The sequence below is a fragment of the Schistocerca nitens genome, chromosome 9 (genome assembly GCF_023898315.1).
Source record: "Schistocerca nitens isolate TAMUIC-IGC-003100 chromosome 9, iqSchNite1.1, whole genome shotgun sequence".
Lineage (NCBI taxonomy): Eukaryota > Metazoa > Arthropoda > Insecta > Orthoptera > Acrididae > Schistocerca > Schistocerca nitens.
Genome location: NC_064622.1, coordinates 217,352,978 through 217,370,416, shown reverse-complemented (window position 1 = coordinate 217,370,416; position 17,439 = coordinate 217,352,978).

Sequence of the window (17,439 nt, the reverse complement as noted above, 5' to 3'; positions counted from 1 at the left end):
AAGTAAATTGAATTTAATACAATGGGATAAAACAATAATCACTGCAGATGCAAATGAATCTACCAACAAATTTTTAGAACTGTTAATTGAACATATTCAAGCATGTTGTCATAGACGCTACAAGAAAATATTGAAGCAGAATCGCTGCACCAAACCATAGAATCTTGAAAGGTGGGACACGCCATATCCAAGTAGAATCAGAATTACATTACTACTCTATCGTGACAGGTCTAAGCACAGTAATTCTGTGAAGGGAATGTATGTAAAAGTGAACAAATGCATAGCTGCATGAGAAATTATTAAAACAGAAATAATCTGTGATGACAAAGTATACTAGATACCAATTCCACCTGATATTCTAATTGTACATTTTGTCAGTTCCCAGTCATATAATAGTATCATGGAGAATGTGAGTAAAGCATGGGCACTGCTGTCAGAAATGAACAGATAACTATCGACCTACATCACTTATACCCATAATAAGAAAAATAATATAATATGCTTAAACAGGTAAGTCAATATTTTGAACATAATGATACACTTACCTCCTCATAGCACAGTTTCAGTGCCAGCCTTTCTACAGACAAATCTACTGAGAGCACGGTAGCAAATATAATTATTTATTTATTGTATTTTTTTGCATGGAGACACCAACTGGTGTGTTTTGCAAACGTCATAGCATTTTTTTTTCAAGTTTATTACAGTCATATATACATATGTGATTACATATACATCATACAAATGTACCATTGTACCTAATAAGGCACAATATTGGGTGTTACATCATACCTATTACGATGTATATAAATCATTATGTGTGTATATATATATATATATATATATATATATATATATATATATATATATATATATATATATATATATATATATATATAGACACAATAATTTATTTTAGTTTAATATTAATATTCACTTAAAGAATATAAACACTTGTCATCAAGAAATATTTCAGTTTCACTTTGAATAAGTTCCCTTTGTGGCACCTTATAGAGCTCGGTAATCTGTTGTACTATATTTGACCACTAATGCATGAACTATGGTCTGTTGTTTTTAATTTTGTTCTTTGTCTGAAGTAGCAGTCTTTATTTCTTGTACTATAGGCATGCTTATCAGAGCACTTTGTTGCTTTGTTTTGCTGTGTCACAAAAAATATAATTAAATTGTAAAGATACAGTGAGTAGACTGTGAGGTATTTATGATGAACAAAGATTTCCCTGCACGAATCTCTATACCGTAATCCATGGATAATTCTGATCGCTCTTTTCTGTAGGGTTAATATTCTGTTCATATGTATGTCGGCAGCACAACCCCATATCTCTATCCCATAATTAATCTGTGCAAAAATGGTTCCATAATAAATTGTTTTTAATGTCTGATGTGGGACTACTTTTGATAACTGGCTGATTAGATGTAATGAACTGCTGATTTTATTGCATAAAAATTTGATATGGTTTACCCACCTTAGATTTTCATCTAGGTGAATACCAAGAAATCTGCAGCCTTCTGTGTCCACTACTTCAATTCCACCTATGTTACTGATAGAGGTTTGGCGTGAGTTTGTAAGTTTAAATGGCAATAACTGAGATTTACTGATATTAGCTTTCAAACCTTGATCTTGGAAATAAGTAGTTATTTGACGTAGTCCCTCAGTTGCTACCAACGTTAACTCATCATTCTGTTTACCAAGAAATAACAGTGAGGTATCGTCTGCATAGGTTACCAATTGGGAGTTGAAAGGTTGCTCTATATCATTTATGTACACTAGGAAAAGGAAAGGGCCCAAAATTGAGCCCTGGGGTACAGCTTGTGTGACTGTCTCATATTTGGACTGGAAATTAGTGATCTGATTATTGATTTTGTTAGTCAGCTTTGTACACTGCTTGCGGTTAAATAAATATGTAGCCAGCAATTGCATGGATGCAGCATTTACATTGTATGACTCAAGTTTACTTAAAAGTAACTCATGATTTACCCAGTCAAAGGCTTTAGTAAGGTCTAGAAATATGCCAGCTGTTTGCATTTCTTGATCAAGGGCACCATACGTTTTGTGAAGAAATTCTGTAATTGCTGTGATAGTACTATGATCTTTTCGCAATCCATGTTGAGTCTCTGTTAGGAACTTATTTTTCAAGAAATAGTCACTAAGTTGTGTCAGCAGCACAACTTCAAATACTTTGCTGAAGACAGGTATTAACGATATGGGCCTGAAATTTGAAACCTCTTCCTTGGATCCTTTTTTATGCACTGGTTTAACTGTGCTCCATTTCAATACATTTGGAAACGTATGTTCTCTGATACTGCAGTTTACCAGGTGGGTGATTATTTTAACTAATTCCTTATTACATTTTTTAATCACGATACTACTCAAACCATCCCATCCAGATGAGAACTTATTCTTTAGGTTATTTATCATCCAGCCTATTTCTTTTTCACTTACTTGTTTGAATTCAAAAGGTGGCTCTTCAAAGGGGCAGAGCTTTACCTCACTACTCACAATTGTGTTATGAACTGGACTAACAGCTGCAGATATAAAGTATAGCAGATGTTATTAGGATCTTTAATTGTGTTTCCTTCATATGCAATTGTTTTGAAAATGCCGGCCGGGGGGGGGGGGCGAGCGGTTATAAGCGCTACAGTCTCGAACGGCGCGACCGCTATGGTCGCCGGTTCGAATCCTGCCTGCATGGATGTGTGTGATGGCCTTAGGTTAGTTAGGTTTAAGTAGTTCTACGTTCTAGGGGACTGATGACCTCAGAAGTTAAGTCCCACAGTGCTCAGAGCCATTTGAACCACTTTTTTTGTTTTGAAACTAAAGATTTTATCTGTGCAACACTGTTGGACCTTGGGAAATCTTTTGATATGGCTTCCCATAATATTCCCATAAAAAAACTCTACAGAGTGAGAGATTATCCTCAATGCCTAATGCAGTCTTACTTGGACAAGGCAAAACAGTTAAGGTAAATAATCAAACAGCCAGATTATATTAGATTAGATTAGTACTTGTTCCACAGATCATGAATATGACACTTCATAATGATGTGGAACATGTCAGGTTAATAAAAGGTGTCTATGCAAGATATTACATTCGACAAAATATTACATGACACTCATGAAGTTGTAAAGGGTGTACTCAGGGATCTGTTCTTGGATCTTTCATTTTCATTATTTACATAAATGATTTATCCACAGCTGTACCATGTGATGCAGTGCTATATGCAGATGATACAACAGTTATCACATATTGTACCTGCCTTGAAAATGTGCAACAAAGAATGGCAGTGGCAATGGAGAGTTCTACTACTTAGTTTAAGGTGAATGTTCTGCACGAGAATCATAGTAAAACTGAAGACTTGTATACAGTCTTAACGTTCCCAATCATGATAACAAAAGAGTGAAATTATTAGGATTTCACATAGATCAAAAGCTCAGCTGGGATATCCAAATGGGGAAATTAGGTGGCAGAATGTGTCATCTACCTGTTGGACAAACTGGGGAGCAGAGTCAGTAAGGAACTGTTAGATGCATGTTTTACATTCGTCCATTCCCACCTGAGTTATGGGATACTATTAAGGGGTAATTCTGTAGACGCAGAATTACTGTTTAAATGGCAAAAGCAAACAGTAAGGTGCATTGTAGAGCTTAGCCCATATGAATAATGTCAAGATTATTTTAAGAAATTAAATGTAATGACAGTGCCTAGCCTGTATATTTACAACTACCTTGGTTTTGTCAAAGAGATTGTAAGTAAATTTGACTTAAGTATGGCAGTAAATGACCATAACACAAGAAGTGGACAAACAAGTAATGAGCCATATGCTAGGCTTGCAGAGATTCATAACAGTTACAAATATCTTGATGCTGTCTACTTCAACAACTTACCTGAAAAATGCCTACATAGTGCCAGTGAATAAAACTAGTCTTTCGAGATGGATGAAAAGTAAAGTAATTTACTCTGCTCAAGAGTTCCTTGAGTGCGTGTCAAATGAACCACATTTCTTATGAGAATGAAAATAAATTAACTTCTGACCTCTCATGTGCTACATTGTGTAACTATTTTATTACTCTTTCATGTACTTATTATTATCAGCATGATTACTTAGTATCCTTGTCTTTCATTAAACTATTTATCTTGTAATTGCTCTCGTGGAAAACCTTTGCTGTTATTGGCGTTTATTTAAAAATGTAGTGTATCTACCTTGGATTTTCTTATAGTTAATGACATTTGTTAAAGTTTATATTTTTATTATTGTTATTATCGTGTTAACTTTTACAATGCTAATTGCATGCAAATATGCTCAAAGGTGAAATAAAACTTTTGTATTATTTATTTGAATTATTTGAATCCAGTTGAAAGCTGCCATCACAATAATACCATGTTTTGCTAACCGTATTTCCACCTTAATAACTGAATCCGAGAACAATCTCGTCGAGATCAAGATTTACATGAGATAATAATCCATGGAATGTTCTGTGGAGCTACACTGCACAGCTATGGCTGACTTACAGGGCTGTGAGAGGCAAGTGTGGCGATCATGTTCAATGCATTTTTCATGCACTGTAAGTGTTGTCTGACGAATGTAGGCTTTGCCTCACTGGCAAGGTATTCTGTAGATTCCAGCCTTCAGCAATCCCAGATCGTCCTTTGCCGGACCAACAAGAGCATACCTCTTTTAGGTGGGCGGAGGATTACTTTGACATGATGTTTCCTTAAGATTTTGCTTAATTTCGAGGAAATATTGTTGATGTACAGCAGGAACGCCCAGGAATTGAAATGCTCCTTCTCTTCTTGATCGTCCGCTCCCAGTAGCTGAGTGGTCAGCGCCCTGGTTCGATTCCCAGCTGGGTCGGAGATTTTCTCCGCCCAGGAGCTGGGTGTTGTGTTGTCCTAATCATCATCATTTCATCCCCATCGACACACAAGTCGCCAAAGCGGCGTCAAATCGAAAGACTAGCACCAGGCGAACGGTCTACCCAACAGGAGGCCCTCGTCACACGCCATTATTATTTATTCTTCTTGGTCTTGTGGGTAGTCATGTTTCTACTCAGTTAAAGCTGTGCCGATATGATGTGGGAAATATCATTGATTGTAAGTCGCTCAGCTCCTCTGTAAAGCTGTATCCATCAGACATGACATGTGCCCACTGCGCCAACGTTTCGAGGATGCCCGTATTTTGTGATGGATTGTGACACTGGACGCCTGAAAATACAGGTCCGTATGTGTGGGTTGACGGTAAACATAATGTCCCAATGATCCATAGGCTTTCGGACTCACCAAGGCGTCCAGAAATGGCAGACAGCTACCCTTATTTACTTCCATCGTAAATTTGATATTCTCGTGGATAGAATTCAGATTCTACTAAAATTGTGACAGTTCTTCTGCACTGTGACGCCACAAAGTATCATTCACAAGTTTCCAGAAGACTTTTGGTTTCAGTTCTATTGAATCAAGTGCCCTCTCCTCAAAGTCTTCCATAAAAAGATTTGCTTCTGGTGGGGAGACTTTAACTGATTTTATGAGTTCTGTTGAAGACCTCTTCCCAGTACGCTGCAGATGAAAGGAGACATGAAATGTGTCATGTACGTACAAAGGCTCCACCTCAAAAGACTAATGTTTCCTGCATGGAACGGGCCACACTATGCAAACTATGTTCCTCACATAGTGGTGCTTCCAGCGGATTAGAGCAATGCCAGTGTGCTGTTGTCACATGAGACCTAGGAACAGAAGACTTACAACTTGTTGAGTGAACCAGCATACCAGAAGATTGATAAAGACCCCACAGTGAGAGAAGAAAAACAAAACAATAGCGTTACTAAATTTTTATTCCCATCTGGGAAAAGATTAAGATCTTACACCTATGTTCTGCAACGCTTATATGATCTGCCATTACGCTCCAATTATGACTCTTCTACACATCTCGTGTCTTTACTGAGGCATTTTGTGGCGAAGTGTTCACTTCATTTTCGCAACTCTGGTGACTTTATTAAAAGACTAAAATCACTTCAACTCAGCGAGTTGGATCTATTAGTAAGCTTCGATGTCGTCTCTCTCGTCACTGTCGTCTCTCTCGTCACTGGAGTCCTCACATGGATTCGTTGTTGCTCTTCAGTGGTGAGCTCGAATTTGATATATCAGCGCTATTTCACTGTCCTCTTTCCTCATCTACATTTCATTCAACAGTTAATGTTTTGAGCAAATTGACAGTGTTTTTCCAATTGGTTGTCCTCTCTCCCTTCTGGTAGCAAACTTTTTTTATGGAAGACTTTGAAGAGAGGGCACTTAATTCGACAGAAATTAAATCAAAATTTTTCTGGCGATTTGTGGATGATACTTTTTGGTCTCACAGTGAAGAAGTGTCACGCTTGTTGCAGAATCTGAAATTTATCCACGAGAATATTAAATTTACTATGGATATGGAGAAGGGTGCCTGTCTGTCATTTATGGTCATTTTGGTCAGCCGAAAAGTGGATGGAAATTGGGGTAGTCCATTTACTGTAAGCCCACACATACATACTTGTATTTGCAAGCGACTACCTGTCACGACCCATCACAAACTACTGGCATCCTTCAAGCATGGGTGCATTGGGCACACATCGTGTGAATGGAAACAGCCTTGCTACAATCAGTATTCAAAGATAATGGATACTCTCCACATCAGATCAGCACATCTTTCAGAAATAAGAAGAGGAGAAGGGGCAGTTCAAGTCCTGGGCATTCCTCCTTTAAGTCGGCAATATTTCCTCGAAATTAGGGAGAATCTTAAGGAAACTTCAGGTCAAAGTAATCCTCTGCACACATGCAAAAAAGGTATGCTCTTCTTGGTTCGACAAAGGACGATCAGGGATTGCAGAAGGCTGGAATCTACAGAATATTTGCCAGTGTTGCAAAGCCTACATTGATCATACAAAGCACACAATGCATGAAAGATGCAATGAACATGATCGCCACACTTGCCTTTCACAGCTCAGTAAGTCAGCCATAGTCGAAAATTGTATTTTCACATAACATTTATTAACTATTCTTCCATGGAAATCTTGGCCTCGACGAGATTCTTCTGGGATTCAGTTATTAAGGAACTGGTAGAAATAAGTTTTGCATAAGATCTTATTAATCTTGATGGAAGTATTCAGCTGGATGAGGCTGGGGACCCAGTGATTTCTTTAATTTTTCAGAAGGAAAACTTTTTATGACCAGTGATATGTCTAGAGAAATTTAATTTTGTTAATCCTGACATGTGAATTCTAGCTCCTTGAGTGCACATTTAGCCATGCTGCGCATGCGTCTGTCCACCATAGATGGAGCAACACTCGAAGAGGACACAGAACTCGACAGAGGTCGCACATGTAGTGATTGCCTTTGCTCATGTGTCTTAGTGCCAATTTTTGGTATAAAGGTAGCGATGTCAGCTAGCAATTCTTCAGTGTAAAACATTCACCTAAAGAATGCTGAATGGTTGACAGCCGAAATATTGTGACAGGAAGTCGATGTTATCCAGCTGTAATCTCGAAATTTCCCCTTGTCTTTAGAGCTGTGTTGATATTTAAAAAACATCTATAAATAACTGAGGGTTATTGCGTACATAAATTATGAGTTAAAGGTACAAGCAGCGGGTATTTAATATTTTCGAATTTCTTAGCTGTGGGCTTTTGCATTACACATATTTCTAACAAGTGGTCTTTGTACTTTCAGTATTCTAATCATTTTGCTTGTGTTACCACAAAAAATGCCATACCTTATAACTGACTCAAAATAGCAGTGGTAAACTAGTTTTCCTGTTTCCATATTATTTGAATATGACAGAATCTTCATTGCAAAGGTCATACTGTTTATTTATATGCTAAGTGCTTTATATGTGAAGATCTGGATAAATTTTGGTCCAGATGCATTCCTAAATATATACCATAGCTCTCTTCTTTCAGTTCTTAATTTCTTTAATTGATGTGGGTCTCATTTATGTTAGAGTTATTAGTTTTAAACTGCAGTATAAGTGTTTTTCCAATATTCGGTTTCAATCCACTAACTTGGAACTGATTTTCTACACTGTCTAATAAGTTTGTGATGCTTGAGGGTATTTGTCCCAAGTTATTACTTTCGAAAATGGCAGAAGTATCATCGGTGAATAAAACAGTGTGAATTTATGTTTAGGGGCAAGTTATTTATATGAACATGAAATAAATAATCATTCATTGAGTTAAGGAATTTACATTGCTTTACAAGATAACTACCATTTGTTTTCTGTTTGTGAAATATGACCTAAAACATTCCAAAGCACAAGCCCAAATTCTGTGTCTTTCCATGTTATATAGAGATCAAAGAATAATCTTGCAACTTTTCTTGTGTTTTTTAAGGCGGAACTGATTTTTTCATAAACTAATTCATGTCCTCTATTGTGCTTTTGCCTTTTCGAAAGCTATATTATGTTAGATTTTTCTATCAATTTTTTACGAGGGCTGTCCAGAAACTAACAGACGTTTTCAAATAAAAAATTAACAACATGCAGACACCAAATTTTATTATGTACACTTTTAAAGTGTACATAATAAAATTTGGTGTCTGCATGTTGTTAATTTTTTATTTGAAAACGTCTGTTAGTTTCTGGACAGCCCTCGTAAAAAATTGATAGAAAAATCTATACTATTCAGCTATTTTCTAAATAACCGACATTAAAATTGAGGTACTTCCTATACTGTGGCACAATTTTTTCACTACTGTCTCTGTAGAGATCTGCCACCTGCAATTGCAACCACTTGTTCATACCGGTATGCAGTTCGGTATCAAAGTGTTGTGTAGCGAGCCATACCTTCATTGCTGAGAAGAGGGGGTAGTCGCTCAATGCCAAATCTAGGCTATATGGTGGATGGTCAAAAATTCACCACCCAAAACTCCACAGGAGCTCTCAGGCATGATTGGCGGTGTGTGGCCATGAATTGTTGTGAAAAAAAATGCGTTAAGTTTTCGGTGACGCTTGTTTTGTATCGTTCACCTTAAGTTTTTCAGCGTTTGGTAATATCTGTCTGAGTTAATATTTGCGCCACGTTCCAAGATATCAACCATAATCCCTCCATAAGAGTCACGAAACGCAATAGTCACGATCTCCCTTACTAACTGTGTTTGCAAACACTTTGTTTCCTGGGAGAATTTGTGTGTCCCCATTCCACCGACTGCCGTTTTGTTTCACAGTGGACATGATTCAGCCAAGTCTCTTCCCCAGTTACGATACCATCGGTAATTTTTGTTACCATTCCTCTCATAATCTTCGAGGAAGATCAAAGCTATGCTCAGGTCTCTTTTTTTTTGGTGGTCTTCCATTATGATTTTGGGAACCCATCTGACACAAAATTTTTGGTACCCAAGCTTCTCTGCCAAAGTTTCATGCACCAAACTCTGTGTAATTTGAAGAAAATATTGCGAAAGTTCCATAATCGTATAACGACGATTTTCAAGAATTTAGTAGTTGATTTTAATAAGCAGTTCGTCAGTAACAAGGCTAGGCTTCCCATTGCGTTCCTCATCGTAAACACCGGTATGATTTCAAATGGGCGAATCATTCCCTCACCCGGCATTCACTCATTATTCCTTCCAACAAAAACTTAACCACAGAACGCACTTCATAAGGCTGAAACTTTCGGCTTCAGTGCTTATTTTAACAAATCACTAAAAGCAAAGTAACAGAGTCACAGGTGAAACGCTAGCGCCGCTGGATGGTTGGTTGGTTGATTTGGGGGAGGGGACCAAACAACCACTGGATGCATACTCAGTGTAGCAAAGATAGACTATAGATGTTTATGGTCATGTTAGCAATCTTATGGCACCAATACGGCGGCTGTGGCCCCACCCACCACCGTTACAAACCAAAACCTCTGTTACCTTCTGGATAGATCTCGAAATATGCATTACCCCTACTTTTTTGAAATATTTTTAGAAATATTGGAAGAATGGAGACTGACGATAGTTCCCCATATCTCCTCTTGAACCTTTTTTAGACAGAGATTTTACCTCTGCACTCTTTAGGGCATCTGGAAAATGGCCTTCTCCTAGTATTTATTAATTATTGAGCAAAGGTAGTGAGATATATTCTGGCAACTGATTTAACTATTCCATAGGTATGCCATCCCACCCCAGAGATTTTTTTGGTTTTAGTTGTGATCAGGGCCCCTCTATGGGAGAGCAAACCAGTCATTTGTCCAGGGCACCAAAATTTAAGGGTGCCATTTTGGTTGAAAGTATGACAAAAATATTTATGTGTAAAATATTCAGTATTAGAAAAATGTTACTGCATGCGAACATAAAATGTAAATGAAAGTGTTTTCTGTTGCATCAGTTACCTAAATTTTCATTTTTATGATGATGTCTCTTGCTGAACTCTTTCTGAGACACCATGGTCACAGTTGTGTGTCCTACTGTTATGTGGCTTGCAGGAGGCGATCCGAAGCCATGCACCATTTGCATAAGATACATTAAATGCATTTATAATTGCGAAGGCATATAACCATCACCTGTATAAGGGAATGACAGCAATGAAAATTTGTCCCTTATTGAGACACGAAAACGGATTTTTCACTTTATATGAGTGGTTGTGTAACTGCTTTGAACAGCCTCGCATGACTCACAACCACATCCAAGATTCCATAAGTCGTCGTTCCAGCATCACAACTGTGTTTCGGTGAACACTACATCATTCTTCTTAACAATATACACATTGCAATATCGTATTCGCATCAGAATTAACAATAAGAACAAAAAGGAATTTCTCATATGAAGCGCAAGATGACCCAAAAGAACAAATAAAATATATTTTTAAAATTTTACAATTGATCAACAGTAAATGCACTAGGTGATCGATTTGAACAACTTAGTAATCAAAGTAACTATTTTCAATTCTTATAAAATTGCACAATTTAAATACCATGCCCAAAGAAATTCTACTAAAACACTGTAAGCATTTAGAATGTAATTTAACTGATGATGAGTGTGTTCATATAAATGATGTGGAACTAGCAGATGTAATTTCAGTAGTTTCGCAGCTGCTGGGCAAAAAAGAAAGTATTAGCAATGCACTGAGTTTAGTTACAAAGTTAAAGTTTGCCCCAAATCTTACTAGACCTTTAAGAATATTGTTAACGACGCCAATAACTGTAGCAAGTGCCAACAGGTGTTTCTCTAAGTTAACATTAATTAAAAACCATTTACTTCTACTAAAGAAATTCATCTTAATGGTTTGGCAGTTGAACATAAAATTTGCTGATCAAGTAAATTTAAAAGATATAATAAGAAAGTTGCAGTACTGATAGTAAGAAAAAGCATGTTTTGGGATTGGTTGATGCTGCTTGTTTTATTTTCAAAATAACGACATATGAAAATGTAAAAATTATATGGTTAACAGTTTGTGGCTACTTACAGATATTTCTTAACTAATTTCTACTACTTTGTACTGCTTGATTATCTACATTCTTTTATGTTGTTAGTTTGTTTCTAAAAATATGCTGTTATTAAAATTTAAATAGAATTATTTTGTTTATATATATATATATATATATATATATATATATATATATATATATATATATATATATATATAAGGGGCTGTAATTTATCTCTTTCTCCAGGGTGATGTAACTGTTACAGTTGGCCCTTATTTTAATATAGTTTGCTCTACATCTCAGGCTGTAATTTTCTTAAATTTGTAAAATTTTCATCTGCCTTCTTACTTAAATGTACATTATCTGTATAAGCATCTACATGTACATCTAGTTTTGTTACATTTATAAAAAGAAGTTGAATGATTCTAAGATCTGAGCAGGATTGGTCATAATTATACTTTCCACCTTAATTTTGGAAATATATAATCCCAGTTCTGATTATATGACAGACCACACTGCAATTGATTTGTTTCCACGAGCCAAGATGTTTAATCTTTTTCTTAATTTGTGGTTGAAGTCTTTGACAGTACTAGAAAAATCATCGAAATTTTCTCCCTGCCACTGTTCTTATGTTTTCTTGCCATATATAAAAGAACAGATAAAAAATTTCCAAAGTAGTCCCAGTTTACAGTATGTATAATCTCACTGTGTCTGACTCTTCTTTTTCAATATGGCCTAGGAGTATGCAGCCTTGGTCTGCCCCTCTTTCAACAATTTTCATCACCCATTGTAGTGCTCACAAAACTAGATGTTGCCTGAATTTCTTCCTATAGTGGGTCACTGAGGATTGGCTGGTTTAGCGCTTTATGTACCACAGCGCAGCGAAAGTGGCACCAATGTGGTATACGGCAAGGCCATGGCCTCATTGGTGAACAGTTCATAGGAACAATCGAGCATGGAATCTGTCATATGACAACTAGTTTAAATTGAACTGTAGTAGAAATTCTAATCGAATCGCATCTGAGGCAAATGTAAAAGTGTTAGTATTAACCGAACATGTCCTAAAATGTAAACTGTTGTAAATATGGTTATGAGTTGGTAAACAGGTATTGTAGGAAACAGCATATGGCTGGAGGTGTGGCAATCTTTGTGAGACAACATATTCAGTCTAAAAAACTTACATTTATTGAGCAATATAGTGAAGAGAGGATATTAAAAGTAAGTGGTATTGTAATTCAACTAGAAGAGCATGGCGTCAATGTAGTAAAATATAAAGTAATAGGAATATACAGAACACATTGTGTAGATGCAATCCATTTTCTCAACAGCTTCAATGCCACAATTAGGCAAACTGGTCCCCATCACTTTACTTTTCTTGGAAACCTTAACATTGATGCAAACTCCAACAACATTGCTATCATGAAACTTGTAAATGTGTTAACTTAATTTAATCTTCGAAATATCGTTACCATGGATACCACATATCAGATTACAGTTCTACAAGAACAGATCATACAATAATCATCAAAAATGCTAAAGACGCTGTTAAATGTAGTAACATGGACTTTCATTACACACACCACCATGGACACCAGATAGAATATAAAAACACAGCTCCTAAAATAATACCAAAAACTTTTGATAAGAAACAAGTCATGAGCAATAGTAACGTCAACTCTCTGAAAATTAAATTAGCTGAGTAGTTGTGAGACAGAATATACCATGTGGAAGGTTTAGATAATCGATGGGATGAGTTTCATAACATCCTATTGAGACACTTTGATTCCTATTGTCCCATTAGAGAAATGCAGACAGTGCCATTACACAGTCAGAGTGGAAGAAATAACAAACTCAGCCAGCCTTATTAAAGTCAAGAAAAACATTTATGACCTGGATATCCTGTACAAATCAACAAGACTGTGCATTTTCTAATAAAAATATAACACAGCTAATAAAACCTTTAAAACTGAATCTCCAAACCTTGGAAAACAAGTTCACAGTAATCAAATCTCACAATCTACAAACAGACGCAAGGTGTCTTGGAAACTGATCAATAAGTATCGCAAAACCTCCACAGCTATGGACAGCAAACCCTTATGTATTATATGAGATGGTAATATTAGAAAAGATCCCAAAGCATTATGTAACCTTTTTCATAAGCATTTCATATCACCAACAGAAAATCCACCACACGCTTTAGAAATGTACCAAGTCATTCCGAATCACATACATCAAGCAGTGACTTTAGAATTTAATAAGGGTAAATAAAATGATATCTTCTTTTTCTTCCATTGGTACTACCTCCCGGGGTGGGACTTAGTCTTCTTAATAATTTTTTACCATGCCTCTCTGGATTTCGCCGTGGATTTCCAGTTATGGCAACAGACTAAGGCGGTATCCTCTCCAACTTCATGCCTCCATCTCAACCTAGGTCGTCCTCTTGCTCTTCTTCCTCCAGGTTCACTGCAGCAGGCTTTCCTTGCGGGATCTGTCTCATCAAGTTGCGTTACCTGTTCTGGTGTCACAAGGCTTAGGCCTGTCCCAGCGCTCATTAAATCGACCAAGACTTATACGAATAATTGTGCGAACAGTTATTATTATTATGTTCTTTAAGTTTGTTTTTGGGTCCAACCCATCTCAGTCTACAGAGTTTTATGAACTTGACCACATCATCTTCATTATAGCAATCATAAAGTTGGCCATCCCTTCGCCTTCTCCAGGTCCCATTTTCATATACAGGTCCAAAAATACTCCTCAATATACTTCTTTCATGTGACCTCAGTTTGTTTTCATCCTGGGTTGTAATTGTCCATGTTGTTGAGCCATAAGTAAGTACTGGGCGTATCAGCGTTTTGTAAAGTCGGCACTCAGTCCCTCGTGATAGAAGCTAGGATTTAAAATGTCGCAGCAGCATTCCAAAGTAGCATCATTTAGAAGCACTTATGTGAGCCATAATTTCAGTAAAGGTGGTGCCATTTTCTTCTATCTTTGAGTCCAGATAGGTGGAACATTCCACTCACTCAAATGTCATTCCATCAAGGGTTATTGTGGGTTGTAAATGTTGATTAGTGCCTTTATACATTTAATTCGTCTTTCCTTCATTAATTCTCAGACCCATATTCTCTGCACTCAGTTTTAGAGCTGTACAGACTTATAGTAGATAGTACCTCTTGTCTGAATGCCCGATTCGCATACCACTTTTTCAAGTGCCATTTTGAAAAGTAGGCAGGAAAGCTTATCTCCTTGCCTTAGCCCATTTCAAGTGGGAAACTGAGGTGATAGGCTGGACTGGTACACTGGGGGTACTTTAGGGTGGCCTCTATTAAATGCATCAGTTTTCCAGGCACACAAAATTCCCGCACTGCCTCATAAAGTTTGGCCCAGTTTATTGTGTCATATGCAAATTTAAAGGCAATGAAATGATGGTGCACATCTTCATTGAATTCTTTGGTCTTTTCTACTATTTGTCAGAGAGTAGATACCTGGTTTACAGTTGACTTTCCTGGTCTGAACCTGCATTGATAGCATCCAATAATATCTTCTGCTATAGGTGGAAGTCTATTAAACAGGATATTTGGTAGTACTTTATATATAATATTTAAGAGTGTTATGCCTCTGTAGTTGCTGCATTCAAATAGATCTCCTTTCTTATGCACCAGATGCACTATCCCTACATTCTGTTCTTCTGGCAACCCTTCCTTTTACAGGCACATAATCTTGTATATTCTAAGACTTAGCTCCACACCTCCATCTTTGAATAGTTCAGATGTTATATTGTCAGTCCCTGGAGCTTTATTGTTCTTCAATTGGGCAATTTCTTTGTTCACTTCTCCTTGGGAGGGGGGAGTACTATGGCATAAATTTCTAGAGGGACTGCGATATCTTCAATAGGGGATTCACTGAAATACTCTACCCAATGCTCCAATACCTCTTGATCATCGGTTAGTAGTGTCCCATTTTTACTTTTACGCAGGTCGATGTGTGGCTTAAATGCTCTTCTTTCACTATTTATTTTCTGATAAAATTTTCTGACATTATTTGTTTTTCCAATTGTCTCCAGTTCTTCAACCTGCTTTCTTCCCCATTCCCTTTTCTTTCTCTGAGGCAGTTTCTTCTCTTGTTTCCTTTTATCTTGATAATTTCTCGCCACTAGACGAGTATATGACTTCTCAAGCATTTTCCTGTATGCCCGATTTTTCTCCTTTCTTATTCTCTTACATTCGTCATCAACCCAGGAATTCCTCAGTTGCTTTCCTTCTTTCCCTAACACTTCTTCTGCTACCTTAATGGCTGCATCCCTGCAAGTGTTCCTTTCCCGATCCAGATTATCACTTAAACTAGGGGTGTATAATGCAAGATTCTCAGCAACCTTCTCAGAGTACAATTTAGAGATGTCTTCATTTTTTAGCTTCGATGCCATATACTTACTTTGAGGTGTTCCTTTGACTTTTCTTGCACTGGATATTTGAGCTCTTAATGTCGCAATTACAAGGTAGTGGTCTGAGTCTACGTTAACTCCTTGGTAAGTGTCTAGTAAGTTTGAGGTATGCCTGGCATCAATAATTACATGATCAATTTGGTTGATGATATATAAGAAAGATAATCCCCACATTAAAGAACATTACTCGGCTGTAGTAGTGCAGTAGTTACGAAATGCATAAAAGAAATTGTTAAACCACTAACTGTAGTATTAGAAAATGCACTTGTCCTAGTAGTATAAAAATAATCATTTCTAAACCAGTGCATAAGACGAGGAGTACAAAAGAGTTCTCAAACTATCGCCCAATATTATTGATCCCGATCTTTAGTAACGTTTTTGAAATTTTTAACTTTTCTCAGCTCTCTGTTGTAGGAAAGATCAGTGCATAACTACTGCAGTTGCTGAATTTCTCCATGAAGTGTACATCATCATAGGCCCAGGTATGAAGACAACAGGCATGTTCTTTGATGTTTCCAAAGACATCGACTCAGTCAACCATGGACTGTTCATTAAGAAGTTGAAGACTTACAACATCAAGGACTCACCTACGCAATTATTGACCATATACTTGACAAACTGCAAACAATGTACTAAACTTTCATGTAAAACAGAAAATAAGATAATAGATTTCTAGTCTTCTAAAGATACAGCAATCCAGGGTGTATTGTGGTTTATGTCAATGACGTGACGCAACCCTTCAACTCACACCTATAGTCCGGGAGATGAGTGATTGGTACTGACAGTTCCGGCGGGCAGACGGCACTGTTGCCGAATGTGGCTCACAGCACGCGGCGCCCTGTCTGCTACACGCATTCTCTAGCAGCAGAAATAAAAGCGAGACAAAATACAAGTCGTATTGGTACGCGTGAATTTATTTAAAGTTGATGCTTGAAATATATTAACTCAGGCGTTCCATCATTCCAGCCTCTATGTAAAGAATGGCTGGCATTGACCCAAGTTTCATCTAACCACACTATACTTTCGAATTCCACACCCATGATCCTGCGGAGAAATCTGCACCGCCATGCAACTACATCTGTGCTTTCCATTAATATTTTGCGTCCGTTAAACAGTGAACAGCTGAAGCCTATGTCTTTCAACACTGTACACAATGAAAATTTGCTCCCTTTAAAAAGATCGTCTTTCTGAAGCGATAACTGCAATTTAGATAGAGTGGGATGTTCCCTTCTCTTATAATAGCTGTATATATGACGACGAATAGCGACTTTCTGAAAATCGTCCAAAGCTGACGCCTGCTTATTTCTCGGTCGCTTCTTTCCTGGTGTGTGCAGCTTTGTTGTGCCACTCTCGTCACAATCTACACTATACTGTTCTTTCCCTATCTTTACAACAGTGTTCTCGCTTATTTTCAATGCTGCTGCAGTTCTCTTCACAACCTGAACAACAGGAATTAAGGGCCCACCTTTGTCCTTTTCTTTCTCAAAGTAATCCCTCACAGAGCACACGAATTCACGGGCCTGGGTGTGTAGCACACTTTTCTTCCTCCGTTTCACTTCTTGTGTTGGGCTGGTACTACCCACCGCACTAGACATTGTTTACAACGACACATAAACAAAGAA